Genomic DNA, 25,474 nt, shown 5'->3' with positions numbered 1-25,474 from the left:
GAAGTCACACTTGCTCAAGTTTAGCTTCATGCCCATCTGCTGTAGCCTTTGAAAGGTCTCAAGCAGTCTAGCAACTAGCTGCTCAAAAAAATCTGCCCACAGAACTACATCATCCAGGTAATTCCGACACCATTCTTGCTTTACTAAGGGTCTCAAGACTTCCTGCATTTTCCGTTTAAAGACTGCTGGACTTATTGACAAACCTAAGGGTAGTCTTTTGAATTTATACAAGCTCAGCCCATCGGAAAAGGTTGTCAGATCTTTGTAGGGTTCATCTAACATTACTTGGTAGTATGCGTCTTTCATGTCTAAGGTACAGTAAAATTTCCTTCCTGCGCTCTCCTCCACTATCTCATCAAGCCTAGGTAGAGGCTGAATATCTATCTTCACTTTCTTGTTCACTCCTCGGTAATCAATGCACATCCTCTTGGACCCATCTGGTTTGCTGACAAGCACAATTGGTGACAGATACACTGCTGTGGACTCTTCTATAATGTCTTTATCTAACATGTTCTGAATCATCTCTGCAATAACTTTCTTAGGCCTCTCTGGGTGTCTGTATAATGGCATCCTAACTGGTTCATCATCTACCGTTGGAATATGTGCCTCAGAAACATTCAACCTACCTAACTTACTATCCATCCATTCCATGGATGGATAGTAAGTTGGAATGGATGGATAGTAAGTTGGGTTGGCTGAATGTTTCTGACCTACAATAAATAGGTGGTCATTCTTCAAAATGACTTCTATCAGCTGTTTTCGGTCGTCATCAGCTATGTGTTTCCAGTCAAGTTTTTGAATTATGGAGGAAAGCCTAGTCATTCTATCACCTTCAGCTGTGGTGTTGTCACCGTGGGGAATTAGACTGCTATCAATTTCACTTACTCCTGCAACGACCTCAGGCAGTTTATGATCAGACCAACCACATACTGAACATTCCCATACTGATGTTATCTTCACATCCTTACTGTCCTTTGCCATCAAATCCTTGTGTGCTTGGCAGAAGTTAATTGGAGTTTCACTTTGGCCAATCTCCCGTATAATGTTCTCTTTGCTTCCAAGTTCTTTCCCAGAAGAATCTACATAGGTGATTTTACTTTTTGCAGTCACAGAATATTTCCCTAGACGTTTCCCTGGACTTATTCTGAATGGCTTTCGACCGGAGTTAATTACTGGTATATCGAAGCCTCCATTCTCATCGACCACAAAACAGCTTCTGTGCATGACTAGCTTATCCCATTTGGAAGATTTACTAATATGATCCTTCTCAACAAGTATGATCTGGTCTTCCTGGAATTTCTTACTTGCAACTCTCAAGTAGGAGAGCTGCTGTGGAACACGTAACCTTTTCTTTCACATGTAACCAGTTTTGCTCAGAAGCCTTCACCATGCTCTCTACTGAACTCTTACTTTGTTTCTTACATTTTATCCTGCGGACAGAATGACCCTTAACAGTGTAAACTTTGTAATACTGCTCACCCCAGTACAGGTCCTGAGTTCTTCCATCCCACATAAATCGTGCTTTACCAATCAGGTCCGCTCCCATCAGGATATCTGAGGACAAGTACTCACCAGGGACCACAACTATCTTATGCTGTACTGTGCAAGATTTTGACACCATTACCTTCACCATAACTTTCCCCTGGACCTTCAACGTATGATTTGACACTGACTGTAGCACTTTGGTAGCGAGCTTAACCTGGTCCTCAATACCTAAAATCTCCATTAGACTGGCTTTCATGAGTGTTGCCATAGAGACTATGTTTACAAATGCTGTTACTTGTCTGTTGTTAATTGTTATCATCACAGTTGGAGTTTCAAGCTTCCTCTTATGCTAGCAATGTTCCTGTCATCAACCTGAACTCTAGAAGAGATAGCACCTTTCTCTTTGGCTACCTCCATTTTACCTTTGGATTTTCCTTTCCTTAACCTACAAGCAGTTTCGCCACTCATTAGTCATGCCTTCGGGGTATTTGGGTCATTACCTGGAGGGTTAGCTTTGCTCTGCCTTCCAGGGCAAGCTGCATGTCCCCGTCTTTGTCCCTGGGCCAAGCAATCGAAACAGCTTCTAGGTGGCGGTTTCCTCGGGCACTGAGAACGGAGGTGCTTACTACCATCTTGACACCATCCACACGGTCGGAGCTTGACTTCTGTCCTTTCTGAGCTAGCTACCACCTTTGTTGACCTGTGCTCTCATAAAACTTCTGCCACTTTCGAGTTCTGTTAAAAACTCCTCAGTCATACCCTTTCCTTTACAAATTTTAAGCCTATCTCTAATTGCCTGTGGGACATTATCCAGAATTATCCCTCTCCATATTTTCTCCTCATTTGGGGGTTCTTCCATGGGGAATGCTGCACAGATGGCCCTATACTTCAGCTTGACCTTACTCACAAACTCCCGGGGATCATCCTCCAGAGAATAGGGCAAATTACTCAATTCCTGAAAAGCCTGAACAGCATTTCGTGGTGTGCTATACATTGCGACCAAAACCCTTTCCAAATCCTCAAGTGTTCCACCATTAGGACATTTCTGAAGCTCTCCTTCAGCAAACATGTTTAGCTCCTCGTCCATCCGGTTAAAAGCAATATTCTTACACAACTCATCATCGTCTCCTCCAAACTATTTCACCTGTTGTATAAACATCCCGATTGTGGTCTGTGCCTGAATGCCATGCAACTTATTAAGAGACAATTCCTTGATGTCACTACAGTTGAATGTAGATTTTACAAGACTTACATTAGGTTTACGTCCAGCTGCAACAGACTGTTGTACTTGAGAATTATTTACCAATACTGCTGTCTTCCGTGGGGTTGAGGAAACAGGTGGCTTAATTGCAACGTTAGTAACTTGGGTTGCACTAGAGGTAGTAGCTGCCTGCGGCACTGAATCCATTTTGTTGGCCATAGCCATAACTAAGCTTTCTAGCTTCTTTCTTCTCTCCCGTTTCATATTAGCTTTATCAAAGTATTTCTTGGTGTTTCTCCTCAGGGTCTCTTTAAGTAAGTTTTTCACATTTAACCTGTCACTGTCATCTACATCTTCATCTGGTGGCAATGTCAACTGTCCTACTTCTCTACTTGGATGTCTACCATAGAATGCAAAAAATGGAGAAGTTCCCAAGGTTGTATGGACTGCTTCATTTAAAACCTTCTCTGTTTCCTGGATATGATTTGCCCAAGTGTTTGGATGCTCTTGACTCGAAATAGCAAGTACGGTCTTCGATGTTCTGTGAGCTCTTTCTATGACTGAGTTACCCTGAGGATGGTAAGGGATAGTAAGTCCGTGTTTGATGTTAGCTCTCCTACAAAAATCTCTGAACTCAGATCCAAAAAATTCTCCTCCATTGTCCGTTATGACCAAGTCTGGTTTACCGAAACGATATCTTTTTTGAATTCCTCGGCAACAGCCCTTGAAGTCTTGTTTGGTAATGGATAAATCCTCAGAAACCTTGAGAAATGGTCAATGACAGTTAAACAGTACCGGTAACCTGCTCTACTTCCATGCAGATCAGTCAAATCTGTGGAGACCCTCTGACCTTTATCAACTACCGGCGGTAAATCCTTCCACTGATGAACTACTGCTCCATATCTTTTAAACTGCTGGCAACACTTGCATGATTTTACATAATTTCGGATGTCTCTCAGTAACGACGGCCAGTAAAAATATTGCTTTGCTTTGGCCAATATCTTATGCTCTCCTAGGTGTGAGTCATTATGGGCAGTTGAACATGCCATAGTTACAAGTGACTTAGGGACTACCAAGCATGATCTGACTTTGCCCATCTCCATCCCACCACTGCCACCAGTGTAAGAGCCCTCCCTTCTTTCCAGTCTATAAAAGTTTTAGTTCTAATTCCCCTCTCATCAATCTCTCTCTTATCTCAAACCTCAGGGAATCCTCGACCAACCAAGGTAAGCCCTTTTTTATTATTAAAATTCCTCTTATTAACCCGCCCAATCCCGACGTTTTCTGAGGTTTGGTCCGCCCCAGTCCCGGCTTTTTTGGACCATTTTTTTTTTTTTTGCTCAAACATTCGTTTTTGGTCAGAAACTAAGGAAAATCACAAAGAAAGGTGTCCCTTGGGTCCAGAAATGGCTTACCTGGAGCAGGTAAGTTTGACAGGTACTGCCATGCTCTATGAGTAGTCTTTTCGCCGTACGTTTTCTATGGTGGCACGGGTACTCTGAACTGATGCAGTATACGTTTATTATCATGTATTCATATGTTGGAAATATGTATACCACAAGTATATTGTGTTTTATACAGAAAAAAATGAGAAATAAGGTATGTACCATTGTGCGACCCTAGCGAAATCGGTCGATTATGTCACCGATGGTAGCAAACATCGTTATTTCATCAGCTATTGTATTTTTTCATGTTCCATATTACTTCCACAATTACATCATACCTTTTTCAACTTTACATAATTGTTTGTACATATTTTGAGGCATTATGACAAGAATTAGCATAAAAGTAGCGCTTATTTACCAAGTGAGATCACTTTATGTCATGTTTTTTCAACTCAGATTCTATTTTTTCACCTTTTAGATTACTTATAATATATAACCCACTTACATGTTATACAATTAGTTTTATAGATGTACTTGCTGTACGAAAAGAATTAGCATAAGAATAGCGCTTATTTACCAAGTGACAACTTGGTCTTTCATGCTTTTTTCAACTCAGATTCTATTTTTTCACCTTTTTGATTACTTATAACATAACATATTACCCATTTACATGTTAGACAATTGCTTTTACAGAAATACATGCTTTATGAAAAGAATTAGCATAGAAGTAGCGCTAATTTACGTAGGTAAATCATGTCATTATTTTTTCACCTCTGAATTTATTTTCTACCCCTTTATAGTACTTCTCACATTACATTCTGGCCTTTTCCATGTCAGACATTTGCTTTCACAGTAGTACACGATTTACAGTAAGCCTTATCCTAAGAAAGAGAGAGAGAGAGAGAGAGAGAGTGAGGTGGGATGGTGGTACACTGGGAGACAGCTTATCCCATAATTGGTGGCTAAATTTAGAGCCCTTGGGGAATTTCCCACTCCTCTTACACCGTGAACAAAATTCTTCCTATAGCGCTTATTTACCTACTGATTATGTTCTGTGACTTTCAACTTAGACTATTTTTCAACTTACATACTAACTTTACAGTAACTATACAATTGCTTTTATAGATGTACATGCTTTACGAAAAGAATGAGCATAGCAATAGCGTAACCAGGTGAGTTCAGGTCACCTTTTATAATACTTCCAATATAACATATTACCCCTTTACATGTTATACAATTGCTTTTATAGATGTACATGCTTTACGAAAAGAATGAGCATAGCAATAGCGTAACCACGTGAATTCAGGTCACTCGAAATCTAATTATGCACCTTTTATAATACTTCCAATATACCATATTACCCCTCTACATGTTATAGAGAGAGAGAGAGAGAGAGAGGTGGGATGGTGGTACACTGGGAGACAGCTTATCCCATAATTGGTGGCTAAATTAGGACCCACTGGGGAATTTTCCACTCATCTTACACCGTGAACAGAATTCTTCCTAGCGCTTATTTACTTACTGAATGTATGTTGTATGACTTTCAACTTAGACTATTTTTCAACTTGCATACTAACTTTACAGTAACTATACAATTGCTTTTATAGATGTACATGCTTTACGAAAAGAATGAGCATAGCAATAGCGCTACAGCGTGACTTCAGGTACCGTCATTATTTTTTCAACTCAAAATCTAATTATTCACCTTTTATAATACTTCGAATATAACATATTACCCATTTACATGTTAGACAAGTGCTTTCACCTTCTGCTAACTCACACTACGCCTAACATGAACACCACGTTGACCTGTTGCCTCCCCCACACCACTCTCGCTTTCACGAATCTGTCTGAGCTCTCCCACCCCAACACTTTCACTTTCTACTGCCCTAACCATCCCCACACCACTACTTCCTGCCACAGAACACATAAAAAGAACATACCTGTGGAACAGTTGCGATGTGCCGTCTGTCCCAGTCCCACGTGGCGATATCTTTTCCTTCCCCAGCCAGGAAAATACGCCACCATGTACTGCTTCCTCGTCCTCGTCCTCATCTGATGGTAGGTGTTGCTGCCTAGATGCAGCACGTGGTGCAGGCTGGCCGTCCCCTGCCCTCCTATATGTAATATATTTGACTTTCCTTGGGAAAGGAACCTCCTCATCACTGCTGCTGGCTACTTCCTCAGGCTGCACATAATCGACATCGAGGGTGTCATCGTCCATTGGGGAATCACTATCCCCAGGGCGACTTATATCTCCTCCTCTGACAGCCCACGACCCACCATATCTGACCTGGGTGACTGCTGAGAGGTAAGTGGAGGATCAAGGGGTCTGGTGAGGTTAATCTGGGTCTAGGGGATTATCCGCCTGGCGGGGAGTAGGGGAGGCTTGCTTAGGCGGGCGAAACAGAAATCAGGCGCGATTTTTGAAAAATGTGAAAATTATGCAACTTGCAATGTTGCCGCGTTAATTCACGTCGCCGGGACATGAGTGCACATCATGTGCGGACATTAATTCACGTCGCTGGGACAGCGCGGGTTAATTAATAGGGGTAATTGTGCAGAGCATGATCATTGTGAGAAGGTAATTATAAAGGAAACTCAAGTTAGGATCTTACATTACTTATTAACACTAGAATGGTACAGTATAAAAAATGGGAAAAATATACTGAGTACTAAGTACACATCAACTTATCCTTAATATAGCATCATGAATCATAAACTTATCACACCACCATCAGTCATTCACTTATCCCTACTTGCTTGGACCCGGTTCCCTAGGCTGTCTATGGCATAGAAACCGTCCCTGATGACTCTGGGGGACCAAATCCCTGAAAACTCCTCCAGCACTCGAACACTCGAACTCTTGAACCCATTCATAAACGGGTTCCTTTCTTTGTTCTCTTATAAAACTGGGGCCTTCATCCTTGTCACAAAAGACCCCCTTTAACATTCCAAGAAACAGACACGGCCTACACAGCCAGTCTTTACTGCTTCCCAGACAAAGACCTGCTCAAGGTCAGCCCAGACCCATAACAACCAAAGCCATGGTTCTTTCACACTCCATATTAGGTTTATGTATTAGAAATATTACAGATTCCTTAGTAAGTAGCTCTTGGCAATTTGTCAGATCACATTTTATCACAAACGGTGGGAAAATCTTAGTTTCTAGGATTAAGACAATAAACAAACCCATTCTCCTTCTTGTTACGTGGGGCAACTAAAATATTCTCTCCTCTCCTATACAGTAGTAGATTATTATGAGTACTTTGGACTCATTTCGTAATGACATCAAGTCGGGACCAGCAATTAGGAAAAACAATTACACTACGTTTTCCCAGAGGGATTTCGGTCATAATATCAATAAGAAAACCCTTTGGGTCACTACAACTGCAGCCGAGTCCAAACCGACAGTGGAGGCAGGGGGAGCGGCAGCACAGAGTTGTGGTAATAGTGACGCTAGTGGAGCTTCGCCCTTGGCAACAGGGGCAGGGTTAGCCCGGCGTCTAGTGCAGCCATGCCAAACGTTAACCCCTTCTTGATGACATAGGGGACATTTCCAGTCCAAATTATCTGGAGGTGGCAGGTTGGGTTGCATGGCTGTATCAGAAGCAGGTGGAGAGTCGTGTTGGCCAGAGCACTATGCACACTGTTCTGGTGCAGAGCCATACCAGGAGATGTGACCAATGCCCCAACATCAAAAGCACCACGGTTGCTCGTCCTTCATCTTGCGAAACTCACAAAATGGGAGGCAGGGAAGGAAGCTGAAGGTGACAATTGGTTGTGGTGGGTGAGGAAGGCTCCAGGTGACCACCAGCTGGTTGATAGAAGTGCCATTCTGGTGGAAACGTCGGGCTGAGTACATACCTGGCAGCTCCTTGGCCAAGTTGGGATTAGTGCAGACAGGACAACGTGTAAGGAGGTAAGTAGGAAACTTGCAGGGCCTCTCAGGTGAGTCTTGAATTTCCAAAGGAAGAGATAGGAACTCTCCTTTAGTTACTCTATCTACGATGTCCCTACGGCGTCTGGAGATGTAGACAAAACGGGATGTGATTGCAGACGCCTTGACCTCTGCTTGGGGGTGGTGAAGGTGAAAAGCACGGTTGACCTCAGACAACCATCGAAGTTTGATGTCCACAGTTGGATTGTCTTTGAATAAAAGCTTGATGTAGTCACCCCTGGGCGTGAACGCCAAAGGCATTGAGGCAGGAAGCAGTGGCAAAATCTGGGGGGATTGAACAAGCTGCGGGAGGCGAGAAGTGTTGGATCCAAGAGCGGTTGCCCTCTGCAGAGGACCAGAAGTCTCCTGCTGCTTGGAGGATTTGGCAGCAGGGGATGAAGGCTCACTGTTGCTGTCTGAGGTGTAATGCATGGGGTGCTTGGCAGAGGAAGATGCCTGGCCGACGAAGTGAGATGCTGCAGGTACAGATAATGCTGGTTCCGTAGCTACTTCTCCAGCTTGCGAGACATTGCTACTACTATGTGGTAGCTGTAGCCAGTCATTCTGAGTCATCTCATCCTCGTCACTCAGTGCCAGGTCAGCTTCAAGGTCCTCGAGGGTGACAGGGCCAGAGTACTCCATGCTGCACACCTAGGCAGGTAGCAGGGTGAGCAGGGCATCAGCTTCACCAGCATGACAGAACAGACCAATGATAGCAGGGGAAGTGGAGTGACGCATACTGACGTCACACAGGTCGTACTGTGCATACGCAGAAATGAGAAAACCCGACCAGGGGGGCCCCGTCTGCAGTACTGAATTTTCCCCCCCAAACTACAGGTTATGTCCAAGCACCAGAAAAACACAACCAACGGTGAAGTAAGCATTGATCTTTATGTTGCTCCCTGCAATGACAGAAGGGTGTTGGAAGGCAAGGACCAGCAGAAAAACCAAGAATATGAGCCACACACAGCAATGATTTGTTTATGTCCGGCCCTTTCGTGGCAAAATCCAACGATAAGCAGCCTACCATTGGCCCTGACGAACTTTGTTTATTGTGGGGGCAGCGAGTATCTGGGTGTGTGACTGCTATTAATTTATTAGTTTCGATATTACTCCTGATACTCTCAATAACCGCCTAATACTTCACATCAAAAAGTAACACTGGGACGTTCATGTTTCTTTGAAATAATTTTACCGCCACCAAAGTGCGCTCAAAGCAGTCACCCAGCTTGCATCCCTTCCCCTTCACTACGCCTCTCTCTCTCTCTCTCGCTCTCTTAGGGGAAGGGTGGCTCAGTGGCAGAGCGCCTGACTCCTGAAGGGTCGAGAGTTCGCGCCCCTCCCGGGTAGCTACCCTATGTACTGGGTGAGGTAGCGCTCTCCTGTCACCTAGCTGTGGTACAGTATATGGTCGATCAAAATCTAGCTCAGGGAATTCATTTCTCCATTTCTGTGTGTGTGTGTGTGTGTGTGTGTGTGTCATCATCATGGTTAGTAGCTTAGGCTGGCTAAAATAAAAGAAATGTGGTTTTCTTCTTTATTCAGAATAAATTTGCAACTGCCCTTTCCCACATAATAACTGTGACTACATGGACAGCATTTTTTTTACTTCATTGTGATGTAAATATATAAGAATGCAGGATTTCACACAACAGATTATCCCGATACCTATGGTATTTTCACCTAAACTTGACCAAGATTTTTGTCCTTTTGCAGAATATTTCAGATGGTTCCGTGACAAAAAACGGCAATGGAACGACTTTACACTTTTTACTGTACCTTTTCAAGACTAGCACAAAATTTTCCTGTAATTCTCTCATTTTAGCTCAGGGTATAAAGAGTATTGTTTTGCAGGCTAATTATCCAAATACCGATTATTTTGTGGTTAAGCTGATGTCTGGTAATCCAACATTGATTTATAGACAACATGTCATACAGAGACTGATGTAGGTCTTTCAGTGGTCAGAAAGCTCTCGCCAGAGTGAAGACCTACCCAAGATCACGAGAGATGTCTGGAGGTCTTTCGATTATATAACGAAATTAGGTTGAATATTTGCCCATAAATTTACTTTATGATGGTGGCCTAGCCTGTTACCGTATATTCCAGGTATTGGCTATCCACTGATTATCTAGCCCGTAAGCTAGTACGCCTCTCCACAACAGAGGACCTGGTTCTGACTGCAGTGTACTATACCTCAACGGAGACCGATTATAAGGTATATACCTTGAATGAGTAAGGCTGCATTTCTTTAGCTTTTATTTATATTTTTTGTGTCCATGACTGCTGAAGTAGTCTATATTGATCTGGAAATCTGCATACTCATTATTCAATGGGCCCTTTTTCACGTAGTCTCCTCAAAATGCTCTTTGATGAAATGAAGTCGACGCGAATTTGGTATAAATGCATTTAAATACTTTCCTTATGATCCGGTACGACCAAAAAAATCAGATTTATTGACTATTAACATTTTTCTTTTTTTGCTTTAGCGCACCACAAGCATTAGATATTCTCTAAGTATCAGTAAACGGTCTACGTATCTGATGGTCCACCATCCGATTTTATAGACAGCTGGTTTCTAGAGCTTGATTGCAAACATTTCCAGCTATCCCGCTACCTTATCTAAGTCTCTGTTTACCAAGATTTGCGTTTTCAAAATATTTAATTATCTAGAGAGTTGCATACCAAGTTGCATGGTCGTCCAATTTCTTCACCTATATATTTATTTATTTCCTTTAGGTCTGATTATCCAGTTCTGTTGCCATGTACTGTATGTGATTATGTAATTAATCAGATGCCTGGTCAGTGGTTATTCATAGCTTGATTGCCCTCCAGTTTACAGCCAATGTCCTTTTTTTTTTTTTTTTTTTTTTTTTGTCATATTATCCATAGCGTTGGCATGATTAATCGTAATGACTGTTTACTGTGGTAATATCGACCGCTTAGATTGTAGCAGGTCTGATATTTGGTGGCTGTTTGGTAGCTGGTGTGGAGTAACATGGTGGAATTGATGTGGTATTGCTGTTGAAAGATATGGTTGAACAGCGGTGGGAGGGTTGGGCTGTACTGTGGTATTAAGGTGTGGTAGAGTGGTTAGAGGGAATGGTAGTGTGGTAGGAGGGTGTAGTAGTACGGTAAAGTTTGGTAGTGGAGCCTGAGGTTGAGGTAGTAATTCTCGTATAGTCAACTGTGGTAGCATTGTGGTGGGAAGGTGCGGTACTGTGGTAGGAAGATGTGGTTTTGTCGAAAGGTGTGGAATTCGAGCTGGAGGGTGTGGTAGTGCGGTAGGATGTTTTGACAGTAACTGTGGTATGAGCGACTGTGGTAGGAGTGTGATGGGAGGGTGTGGTACTGTAGATGGAAGATGTGGTTGTGGGATAAGGTGTTGTAGTGGATGCATAGGGTCCGGTAGTGTGGTACGGTGTGGTAACTGTGATATGATCGGTTGTGGTAGTGGTGTGGTATGGTGTAACTGTGGTATGATCGGCTGTGGTAGTGGTGGGGTATGATGTGGTTGTTGTGGTAGGTAGGTCAAGAGGACAGCAATAGAGATGATAGTCGGTCACTCCCAAGTCATCCGCGGTCAGTTCAGGCGAATCATACCTCACCTGTTGAAAGAAACAGAAACCAAAGTATATTAGAAAGTACTCCATTCTGTCCTAAACCTCTTTAAATCTGAGACAAACTGGACCAAACATCAGTGCTCTTCTCCCTCTCAATCTTCCTTTTGATAACATTAAACCTTATCACTCTTAGACTTCTGTACGGTATCTCCTTCTAAGCTAGGACCCGGAAGAGAGGGGTAATAATGTCATTCAGACTAAATGGGTTATTCCTCCTCCATCGTAAAATGCTATAGATTATGAATGACATTGTGTTCTATTATTTTTTATTTCAAATCATCTATAATATTAGTATCTTTGAATGTTGCCACTCTGCAGTATTAAGAGAATCCGAGGTTATGAAGAACAAGACACTCAAAGATTTGACATTGTTGTTTGTCTTTGATCTGAGAGAGAGAGAGAGAGAGAGAGAGAGAGAGAGAGAGAGAGAGAGAGAGAGAGAGAGAGAGAGAGAGAGAGAGAGAGAGAGAGAGAGAGAGTTTACCTTGAGACCACAGATTGCAGTACCTTCACGACACAGTCCCCATGGACCCCAGTCACCATGTGGAGCCTGTGACCGAGAGAGAGAAAGACACTGAAAAAGATAACTGATAACCGATTTAAGAATGTTATCAGTTTGTAATCACAATGCACTTTATTTTCATCACTTCTGTTTACTGGGGAAAGGCAGGAAAAAGTCAAAGTCAAGCTTACTAAGGACCTAGTTATTTTCTTTCTTCATTCATTCATCATCCCATCCCAGTTTGCCCATATAAACAGAAGCGTAGGGGCCTGGGGCTAGGCTACTCAGCCCGACATTTAAGGCAAGTTTTAAATCCTTACCGACCCCATCCTCTTGGAGCGCCTTATCCCACTAGGCCACCAAGCATCATTGGGTTATATGGTCACCAGTCTGCATAATGTTAATTATTCAAAACATGATTATCTTTCGTGACTGTCCATTCAGACGAATTACTCTGATAAGTATAATTTGATGATTCATTACGGTTATCCACAAAACACTGTTGATGACGTTTTGCGGGTTTGTATTCCATTGTGTCAATTCGTCCATCTACGAGTATTAAATAGTATGGACACGGGCAGATGAAGCCCGTCAGGGAAAAAAGGCTAATGGATTTAGGGTGGGGTGTGACTATCGAGGTGGTGGATAGGAGGAAATAGTGTTAAGAGGGGCTGAAATGGGAGATAGTACAACGATCTCAGCAGTGGTGTCAAGACGCGACACTCATCTGACGAGATTCCCTCGTAAAGTGGAGCGAAGGGCAGCGGTGGAGGGGCAGTCTAAGAGGTAATGTAAGAGGCCAGTCATCACTTTGGTGACAGTGGGGACATGATTCAGGGTCCTTGCAAGCAATCTGAGTGAGGCACGGATAACCCAGCCTTAGGCGGGGTAATCGCACTGTAAGAGAGTTGGGGGTGTGTGGAGGGGCAATGAGGGACTCGTAATTAGTGGCCCTTGCATACCAAGTTGCAGAGCGTGAGCCCTCTGCCACTTGATCTTCATGATCTGCACGCATGAGTCTGGCCGTTGCAGCGTATGTTCGTCGTTTTATTTGAGAGAGATTGTGCCTGAGGGGGAAGGTTATATCAGGAAGTGTAGAGGCAGAACGAGTCGCGGCGTCGGCGAGCTCGTTGCCAGCAATGCCTACGTGACTGGGGATCCAGTGGAGGAATATTTTGCCTCCATTTCTTGTGATGGAGCCAGCCACTGCTGCGATAGAGGTCAGCAGACCTATATTATCAGCGAAGGATCGTGCACGAATACCATGCAGAGATGAGAGCAAATCTGAATGAATGACTATGCGTCTGCGATGGCAGCAGAACGCATTTCTGAGGGTGCCTAGGATGGCGACGAGCTCCGTCTCGTACACGGTGGACCCGGAGGGGAGCCTCCAGGTCTCGACAAGACCTTCACTGAAGAATGCAGCACTGCTGCTCCCTCAGCAGTGACTGACCCGTTGGTGTAGTGTTGTTATTTTGCCAATAATCGTAAAATGCCGCCTGTACTCTCATGTTAGCCCTGTCATTACAAGGGGTAGCGTAAGCAACGCAAAATCCGACGACAGTAGCAGCAATGAAAAATGGATTTCATATTATTCGAGAGGTTTGTGTTAATTATTTCTACCCTTTCACTATGACAGACCTCAAAAAGTTGAATAACCTGACTGGTGACAGCAAATACAAAGTGAATAGGATGTTCTCATTGAGAAAGTGTCCATTATCCTATGCTATTTTTAGCGGTGTTTGGCATCATACAAAAGGCGAAGGATTTTATCATTGCCTAAGATTTATTTCCCATTGCACCGCTAGGTGAAGAGTGGCGAGGAAATACAACTATGCAGCAAAAGTATAGACAGGATGGAGCGGGCAGAGCGTGCAACACCCGTCTACTACTAAGGGTGTTAGGGTTAAATATTTTACCTTGTCGTGTGACCTTGACTTTGACCCATTATTCTTAAATGCGAATCTCGTCATCTCTGACTGACCCTCTACCCTTCCACCTAGTTTTACCCACAAAGAGTAACAACTGTTTTACTGGGGCATACATTTCACTTACCCATTGACCTTATGCTCTGACGAACTATTCACAAATTTGAATTTTCTTTTTGTTTTGCCTGAGCCCTCCCATAAAATCTGTTCCAAACCGAATAAAATGTGCTGAAGCTGATCTTACCATGTGACCTTGACCTCCGACTTCTTGTTGATAAAAGGTCAACCCATTTGTTGATCCGAAACCCTCCATCACCTACCAAAGCCATTTAAATTATTTTGTTCTTATACAGTAGGTACACATGGTCAGTCAAACTTTGAACTAGCTTTGTGACCTTCACTTTTGATCAACTGTTCTGAGAATAAACATGATTTTTTTTTTTTTTTTTTTTTTGAGCCAAACCCACAGAAGAAAAACAAAATGCCCGGCAATTAACAGTGAGGTTGCTGTGATTAATTTGTCACCTAAGAAAAAAAAGTTTGTCATTAGACAAAACAGAATACCAGTACGTGTACCAGGAGGTTCTTTCTTCCCTTCAGACCAACAGTAAGGGCGGAGTACTTTGATTTAAAGTACGAGACAAGGTGAGACAACTTTTATTTTGTCATGATGTAGTGGAAAGCTATCCAACTGTCATCTAAGAGTCCTGGGTTCGATTCCCAGCACTGTACAGGTGGCTTAATAATGGTATATGAAGAGTTTAACACGACAGTAATTACACTGTCAGACATGTACGACTCAGCTGAATGAAACAGTCTGGCGTTAGCTGAAATAAAATACGACTGCTAGAGAAGATGTGATCATGAGAGGATTAAATAAGATTATAAAGGGTAAGTGTCTGCTGTAATAAAATACCAAAGAAGTCATGTCAACGATAAATTTAATTAGACAACAAAAGATGCAATGAAAACTTGGAATGTACCCTGATAGTCTGCGGCTCCACACCAGTGAGCACCTCTGCCCCATACTGGCACTCCATCTCCACATTCTGCACCGCAATGTCGTCTTCCAGGATGCCTTGAGGTCTGAGAATCTGAGCTCTTATACCAGTCAGGAAGCCAGAATGGCATACACGCATACCTTGGATACGAGGAAGCATAATGAAGTGTTAGAGAAGAGCTGGCTGAAGAAAGGATGACATATGGGTAGTTGGGTTAAGGGAGAGGACAAGGCATAAACAGCCTTCAGTACGAAAATATCTAACGTAACAAGAAGTCTTCCATCCAATATATTACCAATATGCCGGAAATCGTACCCAGGACTCTCAGGTGAAATCCGGGCAGCATACCACTACACCACGACCAGGTAAAAGTTATCTCACATTGTCCCGGCATATTGGTAATATATTGGATGATTTTTCCTGTGTACAAAACAGGTTTCTCTCTTCATTCTGACTTGCCGTAAGTGCCTAGGCTAGATTAAAAGCATCTACTTGCCCGAGTGCTAGGGAGTTATCTCATCCTCTTCAGGCCCACAGTTGGGGGCGGAGGGACATTGGTTACAAGATTGTGACAATGTGAAATAACTTTTACCTGGTCGTGGTGTAGTGATATGCTGCCCGGCTCTCACCTGAGCGTCCCTGATTCGATTCCCGGCATATTGGTAATATACTGGATGATTTTTCCTGTGTACCAAACAAGTTTCTCTCTTTACGTAACAAGAATAATGAATGAAAAGTTGAATCCATCAGCAGTGTGACTGTTTATCCTTCTATCTGTCTCTCTCTCTCTCTGCCTGTCTGCCTGCCTCAACATACATACATATATACATGCAGGGTGGTCCATGTATAATGCACCAAATATCCCCTGTGTTGGGGGTAGGACTCAGTTTTCTTGTGTGAGGAGCCAAGGCATTTTGACCACCTCATAAAATTACTAACCAGTCTTGAAATAACTGTACTCACAAAACAGACACTCTAAAGAAAGAAATGATTAAGAGAAGTGTAAGTGCTTCAGAGTACATACTGGAAAAGCTGTGTTAGCCGGCCATGCAACACACGAAAATTGGGATGTATTATATGCAAACCACCTTGTATAGCCAGTAATATGTAAAGCATGATGTGTGTGTGTGTGTGTGTGTGTGTGTGTTTCGTCCATGCATGACCACAATTTTTATCAAGGAAAACGAAATGTTACACAGTGGCAAACCTCCATGTCCACATTATTAGGCAGGGTGGGACCATCAGTGGCTACACCATGAGGGGTGGCCCTAGGGGGACCCAACATCGACAGTATGCGCGATCATGGTATCTCTGTCTGTAAAGTATCTGTATCTATATATATGTGTTAGTTCCTGGTGTGTCCACTGCAGACCTGATCTCCTTGGTGAGAGAGTTACAGCAAGAATTTATCCCTGCTCCCTGCTGGTATAGTTAGAATGTGGAAGAGATTTTTGTCGACAGAATGAGGCATATATAAGTCAAGCTGATTTAAAGGTTGTGTGTGTGTGTGTGTGTGTGTGTGTGTGTGTGTGTGTGTGTAAGAATGTCATCAATGGAACTGACAAGGTGAGGGCATTGGTAAGAATGAGTAAAGTTATCCTACTTTCACCAGCTTTCAGTATCCGTCCTGATAATGATTCAAACCGTAAACTCAAGGCACACACATCGATAGACAAGTGCGTTAACCACTAAGCCATTGCAGCTCCACTAGCATGTTGTAGATGCCTGGGTTACAATACCTACCTGTCTTCTAAGTTGGCTTTACTTCTTAAGGAACAGAGATAGAAGTGTGATCTGTGAAACTACTCTCTCTCTCTCTCTCTCTCTCTCTCTCTCTCTGCTTACCTTCCCAGTTCCCATCCTTGCCCTCGGTTGACGTAATGTAGCCTACTAGATGACCGTCAGGTATCGCACAGTACAGCTTAATGGAGTTGATTGCTGTTTCATCCGTGTCCAATAGATCAAATGGCTCAAACTGTAAAGTACAATTACCAACACTGATAACTGGTACAGTAGCTGGTGCATTTTGGCAGATGAGGCAAAAGTGACTTTGTGTTACAGTAGCTCCCAAAAGTATAATTAAAAAAAAGTACTATACATTCTGACACAATGGACGATGTATCTGACACGTGTTGCGTGAAGCGGCAACAAAATTGGTAGACCTGCATGCTGGGAGTGGTTGCCATACACCTGTATATGACCTGGGATTGTATATACCGTTTTCATTCTAACGTAACACTAATCACTTTGTCATATGTAGATATATTAATTTTGATGTAATAACGATGACAAAGACTAGTTTTAACATAGGCACGGTTACTCTTTCTATGATTCACCAGTAATGCTTTCACGAGTGCCAGCACAAGGCTATCATCACTCTAGATAAATAGTAGCCTATACAACCTTTCACAGAACTGATATATTTTGAGAAAGTGTTTATATAATATCTGTGATTATGACTCGGAGATATATGACACCCAGTATAATGTGAACGGCACAAAAATATTAGAGAGACAGGTAGATGTAAACGAAATGTAAAGACATTAAATTAACCTAACTGAAACTAATCCCCAGAGCAGCGTATAAACCCATGTCACTGATACACCAGCCGTATTGTGGAGGTGACATGCGAGATTCATTGTTATATTGGATATTATATGTAAAATAAATACAAGGTAAGGTTGAACACACTCTGGGGGCTCCTTTTATTCATTTAATAACCACTGTATCCACCACCTGCATCCAGACCTCTTTTCAATCGACGCGACACTTACTATGAAGCTGTGCCATTCACGTAGGCCTAACGAAACACCACAATACCTTCCGAAACCGAGATATCGCCACATTCGGGTAGAATGTATAATAATGATGTGTGGTTTAAATTGTCCTACATGCAGACCCTATAGGCTATTATTAATCTCTGCATCGGTAATCTATTTGCAGTTGTGATAACGAAAGAACTGTGATGGGTATTTTTCTCATGCTGTTTAATAATCTGAGTTTCATTTATATTCAAGGGGGGCTGGGTGACTCAATTGTGGCGTGCGTAGCTCAAGACCATGAAGAAGGGAGTTCGTGCCCCACCTGGGTAGCTACTTAGCTGAAAGTTAGCGCTCTCATCACCCTATCAGGGCTATATGGTCTAATACAGGCCTAGCTCGGAGAATTCATTCCTTCATTTATATTCCAACATGACAACTCAGCCCATCGCAGTCAGTATTCGAACATGGCAACTCTGCCCGTCGCAGTTACTATGTTTCCCAAGATGCAATTATCGCAATATAATGTGTGTAATGGGTTATAGTCTTTAACACAGAGGTATAAATATTACTGAACTGTCACCATTTACAAGTCGATGGATGTTTGCAGTCACACAGTGGCGTTGATGTGTTTAATAGCAGTACCACTAACGATACCTAACCATGCGTACCAACCGCACACTGCCATCACAACAACAGACACCATACCCTCAAACAAACAACAAGCAAACACTCTCATCAATCACTTTTCACAAGTCAGCCATCTAACCCCCCATATCGGAAGACCGACGTATCAGCAGACGTAAGAGAGTTCCCCACAGACCCAGACTACGCACCTTTCACTTACAACCAGACGAAGCACATCATTAACAACCTCAAGCACTCATCTGCCTGTGGACCAGACAACAAAAGCAACATTCACCTTAAACACCTAGGACCACAAAGCATACAATCACTCACCAATATATCAAACTACAGCTACTCACACAACATGATACCCAACATCTGGAAGCATGGCAATATCATCACTATCCCTAAACCCAACAAAGACCCCACGTTACCCTCCTCACATCGCCCCATCACACTCCTCTGTACCCCCTCTAAAGTCACTGAACGACTGATATTACAACTAGTCACACCTCACATTCCCCTAGCCCAGTCACAACATGGCTTTAGGCCGCTACACTCCACAAAGACCCTTCTTACAGACCTTACACAGAGAGTTTTCGATGACATGAATTCAGCTAGGCCACCACACAGAACACTCCTAGTCACACTAGACATTAGCAAAGCTTTTGATGCCATCCCCCGCCACAACCTCACAAACAAAATACTCAACACAAACATGCACAATAACACAAAAAGATGGCTGGCAAACTACTTAGCAGGCATATGTGCACACGTAACATTTCCCGGTCAGTCTTCTAACATAGAAACTTCACAAATGGCGTCCCCCAAGGATCTGTTTTGTCCCCTACACTCTTTAATCTATACATGCACCACGTACCCACACCCCACACACCACAGATACATATAGCTTCCTGTGCAGATGATATAACACTTACATGTACACACCAAAACGCAAACACAGCTGCACACATCATTCAACCTTACCTCAGCACACTACACGAATGGTTCACCACAAACAGGCTCAAAATAGCCCCAGCCAAATCTACAGTGACTCTTCTCACAAATTGGACAGCAGAACACAATCACATCCCACAGCTCACCATAAACAACACTCTCCCACCACACACACACACACCCAAAATCCTTGGTGTAACATACAATACATCAATGTCATTTAAACAACACATCACAAACATTAAAAATAAAATAACACCAAGACTCAATGCTTTGAGGTCACTTGCCCATACAACATTCGGACACAACAAAGAAACCACCACCACAGTATACAAACAATACATACGTTCAGTGATGAATTATGCAAGCCCTGCCTGGGCTTCTAACCTGACCAGCACACACCTCAACACTCTACAGACCATAAAGAACAAGGCCCTAAAAATAAACACAGGCTGCACAGCTACTATACCCACAGACCACCTAGATCAAGAAACCAAAGTCCTCAAAGTCAAGGATCACCTAGACATGAGAGGCACCCAGTTTCTTGCTGCGGCCTCCACAAACCCACAACATCCACTATAGTACATGGCAGCACATCCACCCACACCAAGGAACATCAAAACAACACCCAGCACACGATACCATACACAAATACTGTCATCTCTTCCCCCTCGCCCACCTCAGACCAGCTTCCAGAAGCATATCCAGACTCAGATCACTCGCCGCTCCATTCAGTCACTTAAAGACAACACACAGCTGCATGCACGGCCTCCTGTCATCCACCCTTCTGAATCCTATCTTCCTCGTGAGGACAGGGTCCACCTGGCCAGGCTGAGATGTGGGCACCATCCAGCCCTCTTAAGCTACCAGAAGAGGCTGGATGACTCCATCGCTGATGCCTGTTCAGGATGCAACACAGCACCCTATACTATTAAGCACATTATGGAAGACTGCATTGCACACAATCACCTACGCCAACAACACAACATACACTCTTTGAGAGCTCTGTGGGAAAGCCCGGTCTCGGCCATTGCCTTCCTAAGGGACTCGGGGCTGTTCGGCCAGACTGCCTAGGGAACAACTACTACTACTACTACTACCGCACCGAGACGACAAGTGGCTGGGAATAATGTTTCATTCTGTTCATTTTGTCATTCTTCGCACCACACTTTAAAGATACTTTTGGGAGCTACTGTACATCCTAGCTTCACGGGTAAAAATGGCCTGTCAAACCACTTTATTACAATCAGATCAAAGTGTTTGTGATAATTTTCCTCTGCATATAGGCTAAAGTATTTAGTATATAAAGTACGTGTATGCATTTTACATACATACGAAATATAGTTGCAGTACTCGTATATATAAGGTTGAGAGGAATAATGTGCATCATTCTTTTAGTAATTGTGCAGGACTTGGCTCAGGCCAGGTGAAACATGGGTGAACTGAAGCAAATGATCAGAAGTCTTCAGAATGAGCTAGTGGGTTAAGCATTGATGTGCACACAATATGGCTAAAGTAAAAATATGATACACAATTGTACAGAATTAGGGTAATATGTAAATATCAGACAAGGAAGCAGACGAAATTCGAAGCGTTCGATCGAATTCCTCATTCTTGATGAGGTTCGAGTAAATGAAGAAAATGTTTAATTTTTAATGATTACCTTCTTGATGCTGAATGTTAACATGAAAAATGGAATAACTAGCAAATTAATGCTGATCCCTTTCTTCACACACTCTCTCATCTCTTCTGCCTCTTAGGCCTTTGTCTGTCGACTTGTACAAAGACAAAATTTAGTGAAAATATCTGTTTGAGAGGCTGTAGTTTTGGTGTGGTTTGCTTTGTGTCGAACGGACGGTTGGTAACACTGACTTGAGTTGCCATTTGCTCAAAGTGATCGACCTATGGATGCCAGCATATTTTGTGTAACCAAACAAAACTAATCCACTTATAAAGTCTCTCTGACTCCTGTTTTTATTTAGCATATATGAAGCGTTTCTCATCTTTTATTATCACGTCCGCAATGTTACAATTCATTAGCTAAATAAGTGTTCGGAAGTCAGTTCTCCATCTCTGTTAAATGTAAATTGATTTGATTTGATTTATTTGATTAATTTATTACGCCCGAAGGCAACAAACCAAGTACAGTGCTATGCAGCCATATGTGAGGTGAGTACAGGGGAACTCGTGCCACGCAGGACACGCTGTCGAGCTATAACAAATTAACACCCACCAAAGTGTGGATGACGCATGAGAATAACATCTAGGTTATCATCCACCAACAAATGTTTACAAGTGTCCACTTATGTGAGTCCGTGTGGTATTAAATCAGAGACAAGTGGACATTGCAGACAATAATGGTCAAGGGTGTTGGCATTGGGTGCGTCACACAGCTCACAGGAGGAGAAATGAGGTGCGTTGCCCGCCCCAGCCACCTGCCACACAGGTCAGTAGCCCAGTCTGAAGTGGGCACACATCACGTTATGTTGAAAAACCATAAGACCACTGCGACGATATCTTTGGGGACGAGAGAAAAAGTGGTCATAATGTTGGATGGATGCACTGTGAGCCCTCTCAGCAATTCTACTGTGGAGAATAGGGGAGCAGGCTGCTCTGAGTATTATCTGCTTGGAGCAAATGGGGGAGGTATTAGTAGCATCCATAGCGGGCGGATCCAGTCCACAGGCAGTCCTGGCAAGGAGGTCAGCAGTGTTGTTGGCTGTGAGACCAATATGAGAGGGAATCCACAGAAAGTGCACCACCAGCGAACGATCGTGGACAGTGGCCAATTGACAGAGTATCTGCATAACGAGGTGTTGATATGCAGGCCTTGGAGAGGAGAGAGCATGGAGGGCTGGCTGTGAGTCAGAGATGATCAAGCCACTGTTGTTCGTCCGTATTAATAAAGAAACTGCATCCAGGAGTCCATGTAGTTCGCAATATGTAGAGCTTGACAAGATTGGCAATTGACAGCCCAACCAGCCCCCTTGAGGTGGGTCCAGACTTGGCAAAAATACAGCACAGCCAGCACTGCCATCCTCCTGCAGGGAGCCATCAGTGTAGATATGGTGGGCCGAAGGGAGGGAAGATGACAGCCTGGCGATGGTCTCCAAAGCTAGCTGTTTCTGAAGCTGAGGCAGGTCAGTCTTGGAGGCCGTAGTGTATGAGATAGCAGGCACAGGGATCTGCCAAGGTGGAATGCCATAGTCCACCTCCTCAGCAAGCATCGGTACATTGATGTTTAGCCGTTGGACGTTTGAACAAACAGTATTAACTAGTGTGCGGCCACCACTGCGAAGCAGAGGCCTTGGTGCAGTGGGATCAAGTGAAGTCCAAATGATGTGAGAGTAGTGGGGATAAGGTGAGGATAATGCAGGCACTTAACGCTGAAGTATGAAACCATGGAGTATATTCTCTCAATAAATGGTGGAAATTTGAGTTCAAGTTGCACGTTGACAATTCTGGTTGAGCCAGGGCAGCCTAGGATGAGTCTCATTACTGCCTTTTGGAACTTCTCAAGAGGTTGTAAGGCTGTTCTGGAAAGTTGACAAAGAGCAGAGGAGAGATAATCAACAACTGATCGAATAAACACTATGTATATGGTTCGTGCCACATGAATAGACACCCCGGCAGCATAATTAAGTGAGCCACTTGAGAGGTTTTAGGCGCCACTGTAGGCGGGTTAGCAGATCCTGAACAATCGGATGCATGCGTTGTCTTGCAGGAATGGAGGGAGAAATCCGTACAGGCGCCCTCAGATAAAGGAACTCTGTGCACAGAGGAGTAACAGAATCCCCGACAGATAATACAGGCAGTGTTCTTGCTGGATGGAAGTGAAGATTCTACTCTTTTCTGGAGAGATAATGAGTCCGCATTAGGAAGCCGACTTGTGAAACAAGTGAAGGAAACGTTGCAGATCTGCAGCGGAATTAGAATGAATGCAGATGTCATCAGCGTAGCAAGTAATCGTGGTTCCAAGGATGCAGTGGTGGGCAGCGCAAACGAAGAAGGACCTTTCCTCAAGCACGATGCGCAATCCACAGTTCACTACCTTGCACAAGTGCAAGTGCACAATCTGACAAATATTTAGCTTGCACAATGTCGCAAAGCGCAAGTCCAATCCATTTGCATACGTTTGTGGGAATTGCTGTAAAATATTTTGATATTTAAATAAAACAGCATACTTTTTTTTTTTTTAATGTGAGGAAGAAGGAACCAAAGGCAACGAGCCTGCAAAACTATTCCTTCCAAGAGAAAAACAAAATATAAGAGAGAGCCAAATTCAAGATCCGATCATTTCCAGATGCCTGGACACACTGCGTTTGAAAAACTGGAGATCATAGGAAGTAGGAAATACAGACAGAGGGAGACAGTTCCAGAGTTGACCTGTTGCATAAATGAAGGACTGGGAGCAACGGTTAACTCTTGCATTAGAGAGTTGGACAGAAAAGGGATGAAAGTTTGCTGCTAGACGGGTGCTACGCACCTGTCATAGGGGTGGAGGAATGCACGCAGACAGTTCAGAGGAGCAGTGACCATTGAAGTAGTGATAGAAAAGAGATAAAGATGCAACAGTGCGGCGAAGAGACAAAGGTTGAAGGGAGTCAGTAAGAGGAGGAGAGTTAATGAGGCGAAAAGCCTTTGACTCCACCCTATTGAGAAGAGCTGTATGTGGGGAGCCTCCCCACACATGAGAGTTGTACTCTACACAGGGGCGGATAAAACCCCTGTATAGAGTCAACAATTGTGCAGGGGTAAAGAAGGAACGGAGTCGGCTTAGCACACCCAATCTCTTGGAAGCAGATTTTACAAGAGATGTAATATGATCTTTCCAAGACAAGTCCCGAGTAAATGAAACCCCAAGCATGTTCTTATTTATTATTATTATTTTCTATTATTTGTAATTTGTGCAAGTGTGCAATCTAATATTTAGCTTGCACAATGTTGCTAAGCGCTAACGCAAACCATTTGCATATATTTGTGGGAATTACGATAAAATATTGAGATATTTAAATAAATTAGGATACTTACCTTTATCTATTATTATGCTATCTATCTATCTATCTATTGACAGACGCCTTAATCCCGTAAGGGGTGGTTACTGGCCACAGACAAGCAACAAATCGCCTCCATATCACCCTGTCCCCCGTCATTTCACTGCCCTGCTCCCAGCTCACATCCCCCTTTCTCATATACTTCTCCACTCCATCCCTCCATCTCATCCTTGGCCTTCCCCTCCCTCTTCCCCCCTCCACCTCACTCACATACACTCTCCTCGTTAGTCTCTCACTCTCCATCCTCTCCATATGACCAAATCACCTCAGTTTGTTTCTCCTAACGCTTCCTATCACATCCACATACACACCACAACGATCCTTCACTTCCTCATTTGTCAGTCTGTCTCTCCATGTTACTCCACATGCTCCTCTCAAATAACCCATTATTTCCACAGCTCTCACTCTTGTCTTCTGTCCCTCCAACAAGTTCAAAGCTTCACTTCCATACATTATAGTTGGTATCACAGTTTTGTCATGTAGTAACTTTTTCACTCATGGAAGTTCAAACAAAGGAGTGAGCGGGCTGCGAACACTGAGCTCTATAATATGGAGAGGCTTTCTCATGGCTAACACAGCATAACTGATGTAGTCGCCGCCAGGGCGGCGCTGGTGTGGCGGCAGCCATGTTATACCTCGCCTGATGCCCACAGTTTTTGAACTGAGGTGTTCATTGCGTTTTTTAAAGCAGCCGATTTTTCCGTAATATATAGTGCCTTGGTCAGCTGTACAGCTTCTGGATGCAAAAATGGATACAGAAATTCATCAGAGAGAGATGGCATTGCATTTCACAAGTAAGAAATATATCTTCTTGCTAACTCTACAAGATTATTGTCCCCTGGGGTGGGGCGGGAAGAGTCTTCCCCGGTATCCCTGCATGAATGAGGCCACTAAAATGGGCCCATTTACCTCCAGTCTTTCTCTCCATGTCCTCTTCTCTTCTGTTCACACCCTTTTGTAGATATTTCCATGTTTCTTCCAGCCTTTGTCAATCTAGACATTCGGTTTCATGAC

Source organism: Coenobita brevimanus, chromosome 84 (genome assembly GCF_032717465.1).
Source record: "Coenobita brevimanus isolate Jiangsu-jjx chromosome 84, ASM3271746v2, whole genome shotgun sequence".
Lineage (NCBI taxonomy): Eukaryota > Metazoa > Arthropoda > Malacostraca > Decapoda > Coenobitidae > Coenobita > Coenobita brevimanus.
Note: the sequence above shows the minus strand (reverse complement) of the source record.